The 21,485-nt window shown below is 41.9% G+C and overlaps 1 long non-coding RNA gene across 1 annotated transcript in view; it reads right to left on the reverse strand.

Moving 5' to 3' along the window:
* LOC135318853 (uncharacterized) overlaps positions 1–21,485 on the reverse strand; it is a 38,472-nt gene that overhangs the window by 4,310 nt on the left and 12,677 nt on the right. Inside the window, exons 2-3 of the long non-coding RNA XR_010377238.1 lie at positions 20,082–20,255; positions 10,794–10,970 (exon numbers count right to left, since the gene is read on the reverse strand). This is a non-coding gene — a long non-coding RNA (uncharacterized LOC135318853). The remainder of the gene's footprint in view (positions 1–10,793; positions 10,971–20,081; positions 20,256–21,485) is intronic.

The following is a 21,485-nucleotide window of genomic DNA, read 5'->3' on the forward strand; positions in this document are numbered from 1 at the left end:
CTATTATTATCAGTCCACAAGCATGTGGTTTGTACACTAAAGGAAGACTGCAGAGAAAACAGTTTATGAATCAGAAGGGGTAAGTGAAGACGGTCAATCTGTATGACTTTAAAAGTTTGGAAATTCTTGCTTTGACATTAGGAAAATTAATTTTTATACTGTATGATTAATTTTCTTGTGATTTAAGCTTATTTATTTTTGTGATTTAAGCTTATTTATTTTTGTACTATTTCTCCATTAGTAAGAATATCTAGTCATTTCTTTTCATTGTACCACATTTAAACACTTACTGACAATTAAACTTCCCACTCCTCTCACATTCTGATTCTTTAAGCCCCTGTTTAGTATCTTGTAAAATAGAAGTTTCTCCATAGACAAGGATGTTACACGTCACACAGTGGCTCTGTGAAGGGCTCCCCACACTCTGACTAAGCAGGAAACACTCAAGGGGGTGGAGATGCCGTTCAGAAATAGATTCCCTCACACAGGCTACCAATCAGACATCCATTTGTGCATAAATATTTCCCTTAAAAAATAACTCTAGGCAGATTAGTTTATTTTCGCAGATTAATTTACTATTAGGGTAAATGTCTTTACTCAGAAGATGACTGGGCCTCCCCTCTCCTGCAGTTTGCTTCCTGTCACTCGCCCAGCAGGACACCAGGGGACCGGAAGGGGTAACGATTCTCTGGAGCTAGCCTGAGTGGGAACATGTCAGGAGTCGGTCCGGGAGATATGGCCACAGTCCCCCCATCCTCCTGGGGCCCCCAGCACTGCCTCTCAGCAGCTTCCCTGGGCCATGGCCGTGGGGGCTGGGATGCGTCTTGTTGATCCTTTTCATAATCTTTGCCGTACACGTTGCCTCCATCCACAGCCTCCCCTCCTTGGACCGTAGGAGCTAGCTGTCCACAGCTCACCTGCTCATGAACAGTTGTTCCTTAGACTTGGAATAAAACATGGCACCATATTGATGGGTTCACTCACCCAGCCTGGGAGCTTCTGTGAGAGAGCAGAGCGATTAGGGGCAGACAGGACCTCACACCCTGGGGATCCAAAACCCTGCCTACCCAGAACGGTGAAGACTGAGGACAGCTCAGCACCCAAAAGTAAGATTTGTGAGAGTCAGGAAAAGAGAAGGGAAAATCTGGAGTCTGAGGAAAGGCTTTGGTGGGGAGGGGAGCGGTGGACAACGAGTGAGTGGCAGGAACACGGTGGGCGTCTGTAGAGGCGACATGGAGCAGGGGATGGAAGAGATGGGTCAGCAGGGTGAAACCTTTTTAGAAAAAGATAGAAAGCTCATCAACGGTGTTGTATACCCTGCAATTTTTACCTACAGCTTTTGGAAGCAAGTGAACTAGGAGTGGGAACTGCTGTCTAGTTAAAGAGAGCAGACAACTTAGAGAAATTATATGAAGTCAACGTTTGTTGGAATTAGCATAGGGGTCGGTAACCCTTTTCTGTAAAGGGTCCGATAGTAAATACTTCAGTCTTTGCCAACTATGAGGCGGTGTTGAGAACATTTCATAGGTACATGTATGACAGAAGAGAAGGCAAATTCGCACAAATTTTTATGGATGAAATTCAAAATATAATGATGATATAAGTAAGTTTGTTTTTAAAAATACATGACTACTAACGAGAAGAATGGAATTCTCTTTTGGGGGAGGTAGCATTTTACGTAACTGATGTTCAAACTTAGTTTTCACTATGGTCGGAATCAACTGCCGATGCATCTGTTAATGTTGACCCCAAATGAGATTTTTGAGTATTTTATCTTCGAAAATGTCTTTTCACACAGATAGGTATCACCAAGCACATGTCAACAGAGGGGCATATAATTTTAATTGAGCATATTTATCAGTTGGCAGGCATAAAGAATTCTATTATATTTTTCTCTTGATATCTGATTTTAGTGCACCATTATATTACATATTAGTAATTTTCAGAGGAAGATTAGGTGGGAGCTCCTCCATTGCACCGTTAATTGGATTTTGAAATATGGAGGGTTTTTTTTTTCCTTGTATTTTGATTAAGGTCTGAAAAAAGCCATTAGAACTATAGAGTTTGAACTTGGAAACTCTATCTACCACTGCAAATACGTGTGGGAACGGAGATCTCATTTGTTGTTTTAACTTTGAATAGTATACGGCAGGTGGAAGGGAGCTTTGTTTTGTTTCAAACAGCGTTAGTCATCATAGTGAGCACGGTTTTACCTTGTAATTTTATGTCAGATTCATTAAGAAATGTCATCCAGTCGGCACGAAAAGCTAATATGCAACCACTCGGTGTTTGACAATAGTAGGTGAGGGAGCGCTTCCAGCCACGGGGCCTTTGTTCACCAGCCTCTGAATCAGACTGGTGGCGTCAGAATCCCAGTACTCACTCACTGAGCCTTGTGACTTTGGGCAAATTGTCTAACCTAAGTCCTCTAAGAGAGGGTAAGAGTTCTCCCTTCTCCTAGGGTTGTGAGGATTAATGAAGAGAGGGTGCGGAATAATATAAACAATTGGTAAATAGTTTTTAGTAGTAAAATAAAACCCCACCATCATGCTATACATGGATCAAAAAATTCAGCCATGAAACATGAGGCCGCGGGGTGGAGGGCACAGGGGGCGAGGAATGGTTATCCTCATCGGAGGGAAGCTAGCGAGACGAACTTGGGGAAGCCTGCCACGGAGGATACGTTCCCATCGCCAGTCACCTTCTACCTGCATTCTTGGTGAGGGACTTCACTGCGTTAGAATCACTATAAGTATTTTATTAACGCTGCCATGGTGATGTCCCTCTATTTTATTCTTTATAACCACCCTATGAGATGGGTATTGATACCCTTTTATGGGCAAGGAAATCAAGGCTGCCATCCTGGAATTGACCCAGTTCACCTTTTCCTATCAGCCCAGGCTCAACTCATCCAACCTCACCAGTTCCGGGCAGCCGCTCCCCAGGAAATCCCAGTTCTTCCTTCTCCAGAGCGTCTGCAGGTAGAGAGCAGAGCACGGTTCATGGGTGGTGCTCCCGCTCGGACCCTGAAGCTGCCTTTAAAGGTACTGACGTCCTCATAGATGACCTTTTATATGACCTCACTGTGTGCCTAGCTCCTTCTACGGCAGGGGTGTGCCTCACCTACTCTTGTGTGTACAGAGATGGCTCCTGAGTAGTTATGCAGAGAAAAGTATTAAATCAAAGAATGGATGACTGAAGATTGTTACACAGATGAAGTAATATTTTACTATTATCCTTCACTAAAGACAATACTTTTCAGGCATTTATTTCATGTGTTCACTATTTTCATATTCTTTTTTATATTATGTTATTTATTTATAAACTAAAAGAAACCTTCCTTAGAAGGAATACATAGATTAACATGCATTCGTGCTCAGATCCCAAGTTTGCCATTAAAAAAGCTATGGGAACGTAAGCAAAAAAATTTCGCTTCTCTGTTCTTTCTTTTATTTCGTTATCCGAAAGTTATCTTTAGGATCAAATTCAATTCTGAAATTCTATGATACTTTTTAAAGCATAAGGTTTTGATAACAGAATTAGTTTTTATAATAGATGCATATTATTTATTTATTATTTATATTTTTTGAAAAATAATCTATAAGATTTAAATTAGGACTTTGGAATATCTCAGCTCTACATGGCTTTAAGAGATAAACAGTATCGTTTTATCGTTCGGTAGAATTATTTAAAAAAACATGTTTGGTGTAGGATTACTAAGTTTTGTTAAACTTTTTCCTGGAGTTTTTAAAAATATATCCCAAAAGCCATCTAATGTGATGCACACTTGAAATTCAGCATTGGGCTTTTTAATCCACATTGAAGTTTCACCGCCCAGATGACTCGTGTCTCACTGTGGCTTTACACCGGTGCAGTCAGGAGCCACGCTAAAAGGACTGATCAGACTCCGGCAGGAGGAACCAAATTAATTTCTCTGTCACCTCCTAGAAACATGCTTTATCTGAGGGACTTCGTATAGTGCAAGAAAACTCTAATCTAGAGTATGCATGTGTTTTTCTTTGGATCAGCCCGGTGTTGAGTCATGACCTTTGTTACCGATTACCAGAAAAGGAATCGGTTATTGCTACCCGCCTCTGACGCTTCGCATCTTTCTTTTTAGGAGCATCACCAGCATGTGCAGATGGATTTCAGTTTCCCAGAAGGCAGGGCAGTGGTCGTCTTCCTATGTGTTTTGGTCTCTAGTTTAGGGCCTGACACACAATTCCTGACTCAGTAAATAGAGAATGAATGCAAGCCTCGGAATCATCCCCATTAGGCAGATGAGGAGAGAGAGGATCAGGCAGGTTAATTAAGGACCAACCCATAAGGTCACAGAGGTGACAAGTGACAGCACTGAGCTTTAAACCAGACCTTCTGACTTGAAAGCCACCATCTTTCCAGTCACCCCAGGCTGCTTCCCTTGGCAAATCATTCCAGCCGTGCACGTTTTTAGAGCTGACCTACCAAGCCACGTTATTCTCAGCAGATTGTATGATGAACACCTGCAGCTTTTGTCCCTAGCCCTTTTATGGGGTCTACAATCACAAAACAGCCCCAAATGTCCTCAGCTCAAACGCACCAGGAAAGCAGAGCTGAGAAACTTGGCCACCAACTTCCAATGCGCGTCTGTAGAGGACTAGGGTCCCCCAAACATTCTGGGGCACCCCGCTGGGAGCTGGCGGGACGCTGCTTCCCAAAGCTGCTCAGAAGTTCCGCCAAGCCAGGGACATTTCCGTACCGCTCAGCTTAGCCGAGCGCAGCGTCCGCGGGCTCTAACTCCTGCGGTCTGAGGACAGAAAACGCTGGCAATGGAAACCTTCTCCGGGGGCCTCCTCCACAGAAAGCGAGTTCACTTATCACAAAGACGGATTTCTAAGACAGCAACGATTTTGTTGATGACATTTAAAGACAGAACACACAGTTCCCGAATACAATTTCAGCTGTCCAAAGGGCGGTTTTGTTCTTTTTCAGAAATGCCTGGGTGGTTATTTCTTGTTGTTTTGCTGAGAAGGGCTGCTCAGTGCGCCTCTTGGGGCAACATGAAAAAGAAGGAAAAGAACAAGCCACCAAATGGTCCTCTGGTGGCCTCCGTGGACTGAGGACGACTCTCAAATACAAACTAAGGTGCCTGGGTGACGCTGATAGACTTTTCACATCAGGCTAAAATACTCTTCCAAACACTGACCCATTCAGATTGATTCAGATGAAATGCTTTCTTTTTTTCCCTTGGGAATGTCTATTTCCCATCATGTTTTTTAATAAATCCCTTAAAAAAATACTGCGATCTCAGTAACAAGCTGTTAATCTCTTACATGAAGAACTGGATTACATTTACATACAGCAGTCCATCTTGGGTTTTATTATGTTCAGCATATGAATTTTTTTCTTTGACAACTACTGTTATTAAAATTACTGACTCTCTGGCTTTCTAAATTTGGGCTATTAGGCCTTAGTATAGGTACATATACATGTGTATTTATTTATCTTTTTAGACAAGAAATTAGTAAGAATTTGGCACCAGGACCAGCAATGGCATCAGTATTTTAGGACACTTGTTCACATGTTTTGGCTATGTCGGGGAGGCAAAATTATTTTTCCTTTACCCTTCTGAGTTCTTAGCCAAAACCCCTGTGACAAAAGACAAATTAACAAGAGAAAAACACACAGGCATCTGATTAACACGCAGACCTCCATGTGCACATGGAAGATGCCCAGGGTTAAACGAGCGCCTCCCTGAGGAGGCTTAGAACTCCCCAGGGCAGTGTGGGCCTCTTAGGGGAGAGGACGTGAGCTTAGGAGGATGAATGGGTCCTGAGAAGAATGGATGGAAGGTGTGCTCGTTTGTGACAGAGCGTGTCGGGGTGGGGGGCTGTTGACTCCTGGTCTCCTCGCCTGACCAGACCCAGTCCTCTGTGGTTGATGAGACCCCTTGGTGGGGGGAGGTTTATGACAACTGGCTCCTGTTGGAGGCTCTGTCTTCAGGCAAAGGGAGGGCAGAGAAGGCCTCTCCCTGCATTTGCTGTCCAACCGCCCACCGCTCCAGGCAGTCAGTACACCACGTGGCGTGTTAGGGGAGGCCTGCCCTGTGCCTCTGCGCCTGCTCTGACGCCCTACACTCCTCGTGGCTAAGACGTAAACACCTCACGTATGTGTGTGGTTTTCCCAGTTTACTGAAGAAGTTAACAAGTAACTTTTTTATCTGTAAAATTTATATTCTAAAGTTGCAAAAAAAATCATTTCAGGATATTCATTTTGGGAAAATGAAGGGCGGGCTTCAATTCGGTCTTTGTCTTGAGCAGTCTACTAGATTACGAGCTCTTCCAGGGGACACACCCTACACGGCTGGGTCCTCCAGGCTCCACTGGACGACTGATTGTATTAAACGTCCAAGAAAGTTTTGTTGACTCTCTGAATGAACGACAATGAAACCATACGCATCATGTGTCTAATCGGGGGTCAGCACACTAGGGTCCAATCTGGCCCTGGTCTGTTTTTGTATGCCTCGCACACGAAGAATGTTTTTCATGTTTTTAAAGGGTTTTAAATGTAATACGGAAGAACATGTGACAGAGATTATCGGGCCTGCAAAGCCTAAAATATTAACCACATGGCCTTTTACAGAAGAATGTTTGCAGACCCATATTTATTTTTAAATATACACCACACACACACACACACACACACACACACTTTAGCTGGAACTCAGACCAATTTGCAGAGTGAGGCTCTCCAGGGAGGAAGACCCTAGTCTATTCAAGGTCATTTCCCTTTCTTATTAACAGAACTCCTGCTGGATACCTGTCTTGGGATGAAATGCTGTACATTCATGCTGCTTCTTTTTGGACATCTGTCTGTCTAGCTATTTTAAAATGTATTAAGGACAATATGCCCTACAGTAATAGTTTTCATCTCCATAATGGATGTGAAAAGTTGTTCTTGTTTTATCCTCTCAGGGTGGCTAAGATGGAGTGGAATCCACTGTTGCTCACACACTGGCCTTGACAGAGAAAGGCCAGGATTACCTTCAGAATCAAAGCTTCATTACTGAGATAAAATGAAGGCGACTTTACCACTCTTTATGTAATTAAATGCAGTAATTTCATTATTATGGAAGATTTCGCCACACAGCTGTTGGGTTGAAGAAAATGTTTGCATTATCAGTAATCCTTTTATATTTCTGACGTGACTCATAGCTCCTCATGGATTCCCAGGTCTGAGAATCAAATAGAATTTGAAACCTTCCTTAGGTAAGTATTGCTTATTTGTTCCCTTAATGGCAACTCTACACTTTTTGTTTGTTTGTTTTTTTGACTTTGGTGAACCATTCAGATGGTTCAGATGCCATGTCCTTACAGTTTATCCACTCAGTCGGTGACTGGTAGATAAAGGGTCAAAAGGCCAAGCGGGTCCTAGAACAGTCAGTTCAGTTTAGTCCCAGACTTTATGACAACGGTGGTATTGGCCTCCAGGGGGGGTGCTAATTAGGCAACTGTCATAACACGTGTGCGAGCGGAGGTTCTGCTGAGCTCAGATGTAAGGATCTGGTCGGGTCCGGGGTGGGGGCCTAGGGTGACTGATCTCTTACCTAACGTGCTTGACCATGTCTGACAAAAAGTTTTCAACATATTTATTAGTAGAAAAATATATTTAAATCTCCTTTGTCAAAATCTCAAATGATTCTGAACTCAGGAAGGGAAGACAGAGGTGCAATACAACAGGACCCTTAAAACCCCCATGTTAATCCCAGCTCAGACCTGGAAGTTCTGGGCAGTTCCCATTCCAGTCCCTTGGAACTGGCCCTGTTCCTTTCGGGAAAGACTGGGGAGAAGATTTAGCCTCAGAAGGTCCCTCCTACAGGGAATCCGTCCTACCCTTTATTTCCTCTCACTCTCGGTCTTGAGAAGCGCTTGAGGTCTAAGAATGGGACGAGGTGCTCTTCTGCTCCTTTAGGATGTCAAAGCCAGGCTTTTGCTCACTTACAACACTAGGTTTTGTAAGTGTATTCAACCAAGTTGGACACTAGCTGTCTGTGCAACCATTTTAGTCTAAGAGATCCTATGGTAAATTAGCAGCTACTGAAAAAGGGGCAAATTATTCCAATTCCCCTTCTGTCCCTGCTGCCTGCTTCTGGTGTCGGGAGCGCCTTGTTTCTAGCAGCCAAGTGTTGCCACTTTGCCCTTCCTCTCTGAGACCCGGTCCTCCTCACTGAAACCAGTGGCCTATAGCAATGCGGCTTTCCACCTTCTTACCTGGCCTCCTGGGGACGAACCTTACAGCACCTTTCAAGGTGCTGTATGTATCTTTAAAATTTTAAAAATATTAAATTTTTTAAAATTTAGAAATAATTTCAAACTTACAGCAAAGGTGGAAAAATAAGCATATCCAAGGAACAACAAGGTTCCCTTTGCCCAGGTTCTTTGATTTTAATAGTTTGCTCCATTTGCTTTATCTTTGGACTCAGTGCCCCTCAACATCTGGGAGTAAGCTGCAGCCCTCTTGGTCCTTTGTCACTAAACACCTATTTCCTAAGGAAAAATACCCATTCTCATGTAACAACTGTGCCATTATCGTCTTCAGTAAATTTAACATAAAGTTCATACTTTTGTTTATCTGTCATCCACGTCCCATTTTGGTCCATTGACCCAATAATGTCTTGTACTGAACTAGCTTTTCCTCTAGCACAGAACGTCATCTAGGGGAAAGTATCGCACTTAGCCGTCAGGTTTTTTGAGACTCATTTAATTTGGAACATTTCTAAAGCCTTCCTTTGTCTTTTATACATTAGCATTTATGCAGGATACAATCCTCTCCCACCTTTCAGAAACCAGAAGAGAATGTGCCTCGCTTTGAGTTTGTTCAATATTTCTTCATGATTCAATTTAGGTTACGTATTCCAGTTCCTAGCCAGAACACTACGTAAGGGACATTGCGATCTGACATTCTTCTCAAGGTGTCAAATCAGGAGGCACACGATGTCTGTCTACATCTCTATCACCCTGTCAGCATGTTGATTTCTTCACCTGGCAGGTAATAAACATTCTAGGGGGACAACTTAGGATCATATAAATATTTTGCTCCTTATCAATATCTGTCCCCCTGGTTTTAGCATCAATTGATGATTCTTGCCTGTACCAATATTTACTATAACCAAGACTTATTATATTTACTGTAACTCCAGCACTCCCTCCCACTAGCCAATCAACACTCAGCATCCTTCTAAAGCAAGAGCCCCTGTCCTCTTTTCTTTCTTTCTTTCTTCCTTTTGTATATATAAGTACATGTTGTGTATATATATATATATATATATATATATAAAACTATATATATTTTATATAAAGTCTATACCAAAATATATAAGTATACACATATATGAAGGTGAATATATTTATGTGTATATACATATATTTACATTTAATATGTTTTGGTGTGGACTCATAGGTTCCCATTTTTCCCTTGGTGGTTTAGAAGCAATTTATTTCTAAGGGCCAGGTAAGCCCTAAGCCCCCCCCAGAGAAATTCTTGTAGATTGAGTGATTTACGGGCTCATCAGATAAATCCATTCCACTCTTACCTTTCTAGGTTTTAAATTTCCTCCTTCCATATTACACCCATAATTTTAGGCATCTCACCTTCATTTAGTGCAGGCCACCCACCGATTCCAGAGCCTACTCTACCAGCCAAGCAAGCATTTAACACCATGTCAGGAGGCTTGTGTGAGCGCTGTGAGCAGCTCATCTCTGGGAGGTGCACCCATGTTGATATATCTGGTCTGATCAATAGCTGCGTTTCTTTTTCCTTTGTCTAGCCCTCTTGGAACCCATTCTTACACATATTCCAGAGCTTTCTGCCAATAGATATTGGGTGAGTCATGGGTCTATCTTGATGTGTAATGTGCCTCCTTCCATGTCAGGCTGTATTTGTCCCCTGGGGACGAGCTGGGATCTAACTTTGTCCCAGGTGCAGTGTCTATGCGGTGCAGTAGAGGAGAGCTGAGGCAAGGCACTGTCATCCCTTTCCTTTGACAGGTGAAGGTATCAAAGGGTCTCCACACCAGTCAGGGCTTGTTTCATCAGAGAGGGAAGAACTGGTTCTGCCGGCAAAGGGATTTGCACTGCTCTGCAGGGATGCAGAGAGGTCAGGTCCATCTGAACCCACCAAAACATCCTGAGTCAGGATTCTGCCTTTTCTTAACAAATGCTCAGGCTTTGACATACCAGGCATAGCAAGGCTTTGCATTCAATTTATGCTGTGATTTAGCAAATTATAGGAACCGACTCTGTCTCTGATTTCTGGCTGTGTCAGTTTTGTGGCCACAAGGGGTCATGATAAATGGTCCTTAAATTTTCTAATCATGTCTTGGGCTGAGAATTTAAAACTCAGAGAGTGTGTCCTTTTTTCTTTTTTTTCTTTTCCTTCTTTAAACTCTCCAGAGTAATGATAAATAGCCAGAGCTCTGTATCCTTCATTTCCTTTCCAGCGGTCTACCCCTCGGTCATGTGGTCGGCCACGCCTCGCCCTCCAGCCTGCACTTCAAGTGACTAATGGGATATGTGATGAGTCACTGTGTGCTGTGAGCACACATGTGTTTTCCATTTTTCAATGGTTTGGGGAATCATCCTCGCTTCACACCCAAACAGCCCTCACAATCCCTCCCAAATCCCCATCACTGTGGACTTTCGTTCACAACTGCTTTTAGTGCGAGACGCTGTATCCGTCAGATCTCAAAGCAAAGACAGGCTCCACTTAAATATTTTAAAGAGGAAAAGATTAAATGTAGAGAATTATAGGCTGACCTTAAGGATGACTGGAAAGCAGATTAGCTGGGTCATCAGGAAAGTCTTCTACCATCCGGGGCAGATCCACAGGGGACCCATTCCCCTGGGACCACCACTGGTGCTGAGTGTGGCCCTGGTGCAGGGATCGGGGTCCAGTTCCAATAAGCTAACCGCATACGGCCTCTGATACCATGCCTATCAAAACAAAAGAAGCAGGAAAAAGGACAATTCATGAGGCAGGCACTCTCCACATTTCCATGGTCTTGTTTTGTTGGGAGAACATCAAAAGGCACAAGAAAATGGTTTCGACCTCCTTCTCACTTTTCAAATATCACTCAAGTGCATTTAATCCGAGGAACTTAATTTGCATCCAGAACCCTAGTTGCCATGGAGAAATGCTGTTTTCAGTTTTTCCAAATTTCAGGTAGAGATAGGGTAGGATCTTGGTTGAACAAGCCAATCACAGGGTTTAGTGTGACCCCTCAGTGAGAACTGCCTCACTTAGACTCACAATCAAACCCATTTATCTATTTGTAATGAGACTTGTAAGCAGCAAATACTTGACTCGATTCTCACAGTTTGTACATATAAACCACACGTCATGAAACTCCTAAGACGGGTGACTCCTCCAGACTGAAGTCGATGGCACCCAGCTCAAGGCAAAGGGGATTTTGAAATTTAGTTTTATACTTAATGGTAATGCATTTTTCTTTTCTGACAAAGCCTTGATATAGTAAAGTCAATCAACCAATCACTGCATATGACTCATTAATATATTTGCATTTCAGGCACAGCCAGACCCGGCTAACCTTTTGACAACATGGAATGGAAGATCCAGTCCCCCCACGGTAAGGACGAGCCTGTCTCCTCACCCAGGCAACCCGGCCAACCTGAGTCTGCTGACCACATGGCAACCCCTTGACTGTCAACTAACAGGTTGGCTAACTTGATGTATCTGTTGACATAGATCCAATGTACCCGTGTTTTTTAGGTCATTGTGGTTGTTGCTGTTTTTATCAGTAACTGCCTTTTTAACTGAAGTAGAAATTCATAGGGAAAAAAAGGAAAAATATAACTGGAGGCTAATTGACTTTTGAAGCTCTGGGGGATTCATTTTATTATGGAAGATTCAACGGAAAGATAAATGCACACACACAGCATGTAAAGTATCGATCGCACAGAAACCACAGGAGAAAGCTCAATTGGCTTGCGAAGCTGCCTGATTCAGAGGTGCAGACATTAACTTCCGTTGTGTTTGTTTTATTTATACTTGTTTATCTCTCCCAAGCAAGGACTTCCTCATTATTTGAAAAAGAACTCAGTGAAATGGAAAAAATAAGAGAAGGAACTTTCTAAAAAGTGTACTTTCTGATATCTTAGTTGAATGTTTTCCTTTTGTGGTAAATTATTCTGTTGCATTTTACATTTTAACTTCTGCTTGCAAACTTTTATTAGTTAATACATTGACCTTTGTAATTCTTGCCTAAGAGTATTTATTCCCCAAGCTCTGATGTGAGAACAATCTCCTTTATATAATAAAGAAAGTAAGGTGGTTACCTATTAAAGTCAGGTTTCGATTATTATCTGGCCTTTTGTGTAGGAGTAGTTGACACTTAAGAACACCTTTCTAAGGCAAAGCCCTCTGACTGCTTTTAAGTAGTCAGCCCATGCTGGGGTTGCAAATACCAACGGTGTCACCGGGGAAAAAAATTACATCTCACTTCTGATTGAGTGTCTAGCAAATTCACTCCATCCTCCAAAACCCTCTGAACAATGTAGATTGATCTTTGGAAGAAATATAACCTTAACAGATACATGGTACAACATTTTAAACATTATTTCACATGGCATTTTTAAATTCACTGAAAATAAGTATTTTTAATTATATCACACAAATCAAAATTATGACCCCAACTACAGATTCAGAATATGACACACATTCAAAATATTGTTATAATGAAACAGATGAGTTGGCTGATTTTTGTTCCTGTAGAATTTAGATCTACACAGAATGTGAGGATAAACTGCATTTCCAGTGCAACAGAGCTGGAGGACCCATAGAACCAAGCATCATATTTAACCCCTGAAATCAGCAATGAAAAGAAATGCGTCCACTAAGTTAGTGCATTGATTACATTGCACAAGCATCCAGCGGATATACACTCAGGTAAGGCTTTAACTAACGTAGAGTGCAGTAGATCAGGAGAAAGAAACCACAGGCAATCAGCAGTCACAGAGACGCCTGAATATTCCGGCACAGTCCTTCCTCAGTCACGCAGGACGGACGTCATCTTTGGATGTGAACCACCAAGATATGTACGAGGTTCCTCAGTGTCAGGGGACTTTTTAACCACACATCACACAGGTAAAGCCAGGCTGCAAACTACCACCCTGTGCCTGCTTTACCTATAACCCTATAGACACACATAACCAAATCCCACTTCTACACGTGTGAGTGTTTTACTTCTGTCTTGATTTCCAGCATATCTGTGTATCGAGATTCCTGATTCCTCATCTGACTTCTACCCTTGAATTCATTTGCTCCCTTGGCCTCTTTTTCCCATCCGCCTGGTGATCAGCCTTGCGTAATGATTTGGTAGAGAAAATAAGAAGACTGAAGGCATAAAACTGTACATCTTTTCTGTCTGCAAGATTGTTTTCTACATTGTGATATTCAGTGGTTCACTGGGAGGGTTAAGTGGACAGGGTGGGGATCTGGGGGTAAAGAATTTTAAATAATTTATTTGGGAGAGAGGCAAGAGAATGACATTGCCTTATATGACATTTAAAAGTAGGGCATTCATTGTAAACGTATCCGTTGTATATGGAAAACAACTTTTGGTTAGATGGCATTCACTGCAATAAGATTCTATCTGCATTTCCCATTTTTATAGTCACAATTTTTGGAGAAAACTTAAGAGATCTTATTAGTAATATTAGAGCTCTTAACTTTATTTTTTAATATTTAATTTTATTTGGGGGGTGGGAGGTTTATAAGATTTATTTATTTATAAATTAGGTTTACTTATTTATTTTCAGAGGAGGCGCTAGGGATAGAGGCTGGGACCTTGTGTGTGCTAAGCATGCGCTCTACCACTGAGCTGTCCCCTCCCTCTGAGCTCCTAACTTTAAATACAGCCAGGCTGTGCCATTTGCCACATGGAACATGAGCTTTACATTTTTTTTTTTTTTTTTTGTAATGTCACTGAGGCTGGCTGGGTTGGAACAGGATTTTCCTGCCCCAGGAGTGGCCCTCCAAGCTCCCCTGGAGTATGGATGGTTGGTTTTTATCTCCTTGCCTTTCTTACAAAGGCTGATCTGACTGTCTGGTGACCCAGGGCTTCTTCTAAAGTTGCCAGAATGAACTTAATTGGCACTTTCTACATGTTCAATGTCCTGACGAAGTTTAATATTTCCCAAGTGTATTCTATAAAAATCAATTCCTGGAACGAAGACTTTCTCGGTTCCGCAGGAGGTATATAAACAGAATCTCGATGACACAATTAACATTAATTGAGTGCTTGCCATGGGGCAGGTTCTGAAGTATACAGATTACATGTATTGACTCATTTAATCTTCAGGCGTTTTACAAGGCAATAACTCTCATAATAATAATAATGATAATATTATAATATTATTATATATTATTATGATTATTCCCATTTTACAGATGTGGAAACAGACACAATGAAAGGTTTAGTAATTTGCCCAAGTGTGCCCAGTAGGAAAGTTTGATCTGGTATTTAAACAGATACATTAGGGAGAAGGTCCCAGGGTCAACAGCAGGTGAAACAAAACAAAGCAAGTAAAGCCACAGGAGCAACAGTTTAAAAAGCTTTTTTCTTTTTTAAACGATTGTTCTTCATACACGTTTGTCCACAGATGGTGCATTTTCAGGAACAGCCGCTACCACAGCATACAATTCCAGAAGCACTTCGTTAATATAGTTAGATTTTCTATGGCTGTAGTTCCAGACCCCAGATCAGCTCTGGAGTCCCACAGTTGCTCAGGGCAGCTGGAGTAAATAGGTCTCGAATTTTGCAGGGTCGGGGGGGAAAAGCGGGTACAAGATATCTCATCACATTTACTTTAGGAATCCACAAAGATTGGAGATAAGCCAAAAGGTTTCCCACTGTGACTGAGTTTTTATTTGTGTGGTTCTCTCCTACAAGCCTGACAGTCAGAACAATGCCCAGGGAACAGCAGGTGCTCAAAAAGTGCTCGATGAGTAAGTGTATTAAGGAGCTGTCACAGAGCTTAGCCCTAATGTACACCAGACTTGTTCTAATCTCTGGAGTTTAGGGGAAGAGACTGATCACACAAAGTGGAAAGTGCGTTCAGGGTCTGCCATCTGTGTGCCCTGTGTCTCTTATTTCTCACCCCCATTTTTATTCCACAACACTCAAGAACAGCAAGAGCCATATCCCAGTGAGCTGGCAGGGTCCCTACACTTTTCTACGAGGACAAGGAAAAGACTGTCATTCACTAATTCAGATGGTGAGTACCTTTTGAGGGCTCAGTATTGGATATCTAGTAAAGAAGAAAATAACTGTATAAACACTTATATGGTAATTACGATGGGCCTTTTAGTTATTAAATCTTCACCGCATTTTACACTTGAGAAACACAGGCCACAAAGGCAGTCATTGGCAGAGCTGGGATTGTGACACAAAATCACACAAAATCTATCAAAAATGACAAATGTTCATCGATACAGAAAACAAGCTGGTTATCAGGGGAGAAAGGTGGGGGGAGGGACAGGTTAGGACTTTGGGATTAATAGATACACATTACTATATATAAAAAGATAAACAACAAGGACTTACTGTAGAGCACAGGGAGCTGTATTCAATCTCTTTATTTTTTTCTATTTATTTATTTTTATTGAAGTACAGTCAGTTACAATGTGTCAATTTCTGGTGTACAGCATAATGTCCCAGTCATGTGTGTGTGTGTGTATATGTATATTCAGACCCTGAACGCACTTTCCATATATATACATATACACACACATACATATATTCATTTTCTCATTCTTTTTTATTAAAAGGTTATTATAAGATACTGAGTATAGTTCCCTGTGCTGTGCAGAAGAAATTTTTTTAAATCTATTTTATATATAGTGGTTAACATATATTCAATTTCTTATAATAAGCTGTAATGGAAAAGAATCTGAAAAAAAATATATATGTATGTATACGTATAACCGAATTGCTTTGCTGTACACCTGAAACCAACTACACTTCAATAAAAAAAAATTAAAAAATAAATAAAATTTAAAAAATGACAAATGTCACAAGGGCCAGGAAGGAGCAGCAGAGGGTGTTATGGGAGAGTGCCAGGGAGGGAGAGGCAGGGGAGGACTCTGAGAAAATGACATTGAAGACGACCTTGGACAGGAGGGTGGCTGGGAGCTGGGGCGAGTCCAGGGAGGCACCTGGTGAAGGGGAGCTGTGTGAGGGCCAAGCAGGCAGGAAAGGCGGGTGCTGTTCAAGGAAGGAGCTTAGGGGAGGGCAGTGTGATGTGAGCTTGGGAGCTGGGAGCAGGGCTGGGGAGAGGGGAGCCGGACAAACGAAGGAGAGGCTGGAGAGGGAGGTGCCAGGTCACGCTGGGCCTTGCAGACCCTTTAACTTCCGCTTTCATGTCAACGGACGTCACCGTAAGAGTTTAGCAGGGCCGTGACATGATTCTCTTTATGTTTTATACTCTAATGGCAATAAATGGTCGTGATGATTAATGGCGCATTTTTGGCAGAGAACTCGCCCCTTTTAACAGATGTCCTCTTCCTCATCTCAGCCGGTTCACTTCCATCACTGATGCCGTGTGGAAAATGCTTTTGCATACACAAACCGTATTTAAAACTGCTCTTGAATTAAGATGCGTTTTAACATAAATAAATACAACGTATATAAAAAGCAAACTGAGAAGATCTGGACAGGTTACTATGAACTAAAAGAGATACTATTAAGTGCTTCACCTGTATTGTCAACAAAAGTTACAGCGAGCTATCTATGCTCGTTGTAGGTTAGGTACATGTTAAATGACATTAGTGTAGTCAGATATGTAGCCAATATTTGCTGTAAGGAGCACTGAGACAGCCATACACAATAGTAATGATAATTATGTGACTATAGTGTAAACTACTATGATTATTAATACAGAATAGAACTAACAAGCTGATTCAGGCTTACCACTTCACTCACAGATTAAGTCTAATGAGCTAAAAGGCAAGCAAATGCCAGTATTTTAATGGAATTCACTAAGAAGGATGCCTACACAGACCAGTATAACGAACTGCTAAGACTAACAGGTTTGCACTGACACTGCACGTTTTTTGCAAAGGCCGCCACCCAGAAAAAGAACTTAGCTACCTTTAAGGTGCTGGATGTTTGTATCTCATTCACAGAAGCAAGCTGTCTTTTGGAATCAGAAGTAGAAACCATGGCCTACAGCGCTGGTTAAAGGCGGGCACTATTGGTCTAACATCACAGAGTCTCTTCCTCGGCAGGGAGAGTGGCAAGAACTCAGCGCTAAACATCCGGAGCCGCTCACGGTCCAGCAGCGCCCCCTGGAGGACGATGGCAAAACAGCCTCCTGTCAGGCCGCAGGAGGCGGGCGAGGACCCAGCGGTCCTGCTGGGCATTTCTAAGAGGCGGTGAGGCAGGAAAGGACCGCGGCGAGCGCCAGGTGACAGGTTAGACAGCGAGAGAAACGGCGTAATGCAGAGGCAGTTAATGATTCCAGCAGCTTTCAGCCGCTGAGAGTGGTCCAGTTAGTAAGGGGAGGTGGCACCTGTGAATTATCTCTTGCTAACAGTCAGAAAAATCCTTCCAGGATTTGAATGTTCATGCCCATCGGGTCGTGTGGAAATATTTCGAATGTGATAATAAAGCACTAAGGCCGTTTTTTTTTTAAGGCTCCATTACTGAATCTGCCATCTGTCAGATTTGAAAATGCAAATGAAAAGAAACCTCTGAATACGGCCTAGAACGTATGCTCGTGCGTCTGTGGAATCACGGGTGAAAGGCTGTCGCGTTAGTTAATACACCATTGATAAATTTTTGATACAGCCCAATTATCACTGGGCTCCCACCAGATTGTACAGGAGATTGTTCATTCATATTTTAAGGTGACCTAAAAAACACATAATACTCAAAAGATAAGTGGGAAGTATTATTAGCCAGATCCCTCTTCTTTTTAATTATGCACAGATGCAATTATTCTGTTAAATGGAATTGGATAAGAGAGGCTCCTGGAGTCCTGGAAATTCTGCAAATGTAAATCAGGAGTGCTGGGGACAACTGTGTGTTCAGCAATAAGAGGCACTGAACAGCCACGAACATTTTCAGGCCATGGCAAGCAGGTGAAGGGAGGTATACTGGACTCCCTTTTGCCGCAGGGTTTCTGTGGGTTTTTGGGTCCCTGCCGATCCCCGCATCAGGGCAGTTGGCTTAGTGTGCCGTGAGAGCAACATGGTATGTCTTCCAGTTTTAGCTTAAAGCCTCCTGCTAAAAATGCGAGTTAATATCAGTTCTAATACTAGATTCATGTAAAAGCTGTTAATAAAACAATACCAGAGCAAGGCTGCCTTTTTCACTTTACCAATCAGAGCAGAAACTGGATTCACAGCTTCAGAACTGAATTGCTTTCACTTAGGCAGTTGTGTAACTGCACATAAGGTCATAACCTTTTAACAGCTCTAAGGGCTAGTATCTTACAAAGCACACGCCTCTGTGTCAGGCACTGTGTTAACCAAACAGATATGGACTCTGCCCTTCGTGGAACCTAGAGGGTAACTTATTAATCTTACAGCAGTCGTTGATTGGATTAATTTATTGCTTGAGTTTGAATCAAAAAAAAAAAAAAGAGTTCAGGATGTTCAAAAAGGATTGGCTTTGGGCAGAAAGTGAGATGGCCACAGGATGAGGCAATGGAAGGATGGGGAGCCTACTTATGGTCACAACCAGGATGGAGCCTTTCTAGGGCAGGGTGTGGTGAGGACCAGCTGGGTCACTGTCGCGGGCCAGGCACCGCGCTCAGCCCTGGCGAGGACTGTCCAGTTTGACCTGCACACTGACGATGAAGTTGATGTTCTTATTTTCCACACCTAACAGTCAGGGAGTCTGAGGCTGAGGTGCCATTCAACCAACTGCCCAATATCACACAACAAAATATACAGTGTCATTGTATATTTTGGTATTTTTTACCCAATAAAAAAGCTAGAAAATGGCCTATTTTGAGAAAGAAATAATTAAAATAATTAGGGTTTTAATACACAGAAACAGATATTAATAAAACCACAGAGGTGCCAGTGATAGGCATTATAATATATTACAATTATATGGACTTGATTGAGTTTTATCGCTGTTACAAACCACCAACTATTTCCTGCTAACGCACGTTCCAGGAAGAAGTCTCCAGGATATTATAATGACTAGATAGAGCCTGAAAGGTGGAACTGTCTGTCAAGAATAGTCTACTTGTTTTCCAAAAATAAGTTATAAAAAAAAAAGCTCTTTTAAACTGTCTACAAATCATTCAGCTGAGAGCAAGAAATCAGAAATTCTTCTTTGTGGGAGGCAAACGGGGGGTCAGAGCTGAGCACGGCAGCCAGTGGGCACTCCGCTCACGGAGGCTGCTTGACAAAATGAAAACAAAAACAAAAACAGAAAGGCTCTGCCTCCTTTTGTTCATAATAAAGTGCTGACACAACTTTAATTATAGTGTTATAAACAGTGCTGCTGGACCACGGCTTCACCATATGGGACTGAGTGCCATAAATATGTTATATATTGGTTCTTCAGAAAGGAAAATTTAGAATCCAGTCTTTGTAAGAATCATATTTTTATGAGCCTGCTGAAGAGGAGCTGAATGTTGAATCAAATCACGAATTCTCAAGGCCATCATAATCAGAGGAGGCAAAGTATATATTTGCTCAGGGAAACATCTGTTAGGGACCCTCTCCTGGGTCTCATCAGCGGCTGGCAAGCTTTACTGCTTCAACTGCGCTTCCATTATCAGCCTGTCGGCAGAGTGGTTTACACCGGCCGTCCTTCTATCATTAATTCACTGGTAAAGAAACAGCCTTTTTAATGGCTTTGGTTGATAAAGCTCACAACAAAATTTACATTAAAAATTCACTCACTGCCTTGTATTTTATTAAATTCTATATTCTCAAATTTTATATACATGCAAAAAGCTCTGAAAAGGATATAAATAGTGAGTGATGAAATGAATGTGCATCAACCATGGTGCTAAAATTTACAACTCAGCTATTTTTGGAATATGAAGAAGCTGTATCTTTACCTTATAATGCTTTGTTCCCGGTGCTCACGCTGTCATTTCTGATACTTAGTGAAATTACTGAACTTGCTACATTATATGAATAGAAAAATCTTCTTTGGTCCAAACAGAGGCACTTTCCAGCAAAATATATTTTCGTCAGACTATCAAATCAATAATAGGAAGAAAAGCATTTTTCTGGAAAAAAAGAAGAAAACCAAAAAATCATTTTCTTTGATTCATTTATCTCATAGATGTATATTGCTGGTGGCATAAATAAAAGCTACAGTGGACCTTTGGGGATAGGTTTGACATTAAATGCATATGTGACAAGGATCAAGTTATTTTATTTCTAGATTTCCATTTGGGGGTTCCCATGTGTCATATAGTCAGTAAAAGGCTGTCTTGATAAACCCATTTATATATTGTTGCATAATGTTTACAGCTGATTTGCAAGTGACTGATTTTAAAAATTCTGGTAAGAACACTTAACCTGAGATCTACCCGCTTACATTTTTAAGAGCACAAAACAGTATTGTTAATTGTGGGCACCATATTGCATGGCAGATCTCTGGAATTTATTTTGTAGAGATAAAACTGTATACTCGTAGAACAGCTAACTCCCCACTTCCACCACCCCAAGCCCCTAGTAACCACCATTCTACTCTCTGCTTCTCTGAGTCTGATTGTCTTAGATCTTGTAGGTCGTGGAATCATGCCATCTTTGTCCTTCTGTGACTGGCTCATTGCACTTGGCCTCATGTCCTACAGGCACATCCATGTTGCATATGGCAGGCTTTCCTTCTTTTTCAAGATTATATAACATTCCATTGTTTGTATATACATATTTTCTTTATTCATTCATCTGTTGATAGATATTTAGGTTGTTTCCATCTCTTGGCTGTTGTCAACAATGCTGCAGTGAACATGGAGATGCAGATACCTCTTTGAGATCCTGATTATCAGTTTGAGGATGTGGAGATATTGGAACCCTTGTGCACTTCTGGTAGGAATGTAAAATGACGTGGCCGCTATGGAAGACAATATTGCAGTTCCTCAAAAAAATTAAAAATAGAAGTACCACATGACTGGGCAAGCCCACTTCTGCTAGATAGTCAAGGGAATTATTTTTGATGTGGTACTTGTCCACACCATGTCAACAGGTCATACAATTACTGATACAGAACACGACTGCAGTTTTCTCTGACAAGTCCTCTGGTCCAAACATGGTTATAACTTGGCCAACCATAAGCATGGATGAGAGTGAAAGCAGTATTTCCCCTGCGTGTGTGTCAACCTGCAGGTGCCGATGCTGTGATCAAGTTCCAGCCATTGCTTAGGTCATCTGTCTCTGGCCAGCACCTTTCAGACTGCCTGATGACAGTGCAAGCATTGAGGTGTGCCACATTAAGAAATGATGAATCTCTG

Source organism: Camelus dromedarius, chromosome 22, assembly GCF_036321535.1.
Source record: "Camelus dromedarius isolate mCamDro1 chromosome 22, mCamDro1.pat, whole genome shotgun sequence".
Classification (NCBI taxonomy): Eukaryota; Metazoa; Chordata; class Mammalia; order Artiodactyla; family Camelidae; genus Camelus; species Camelus dromedarius.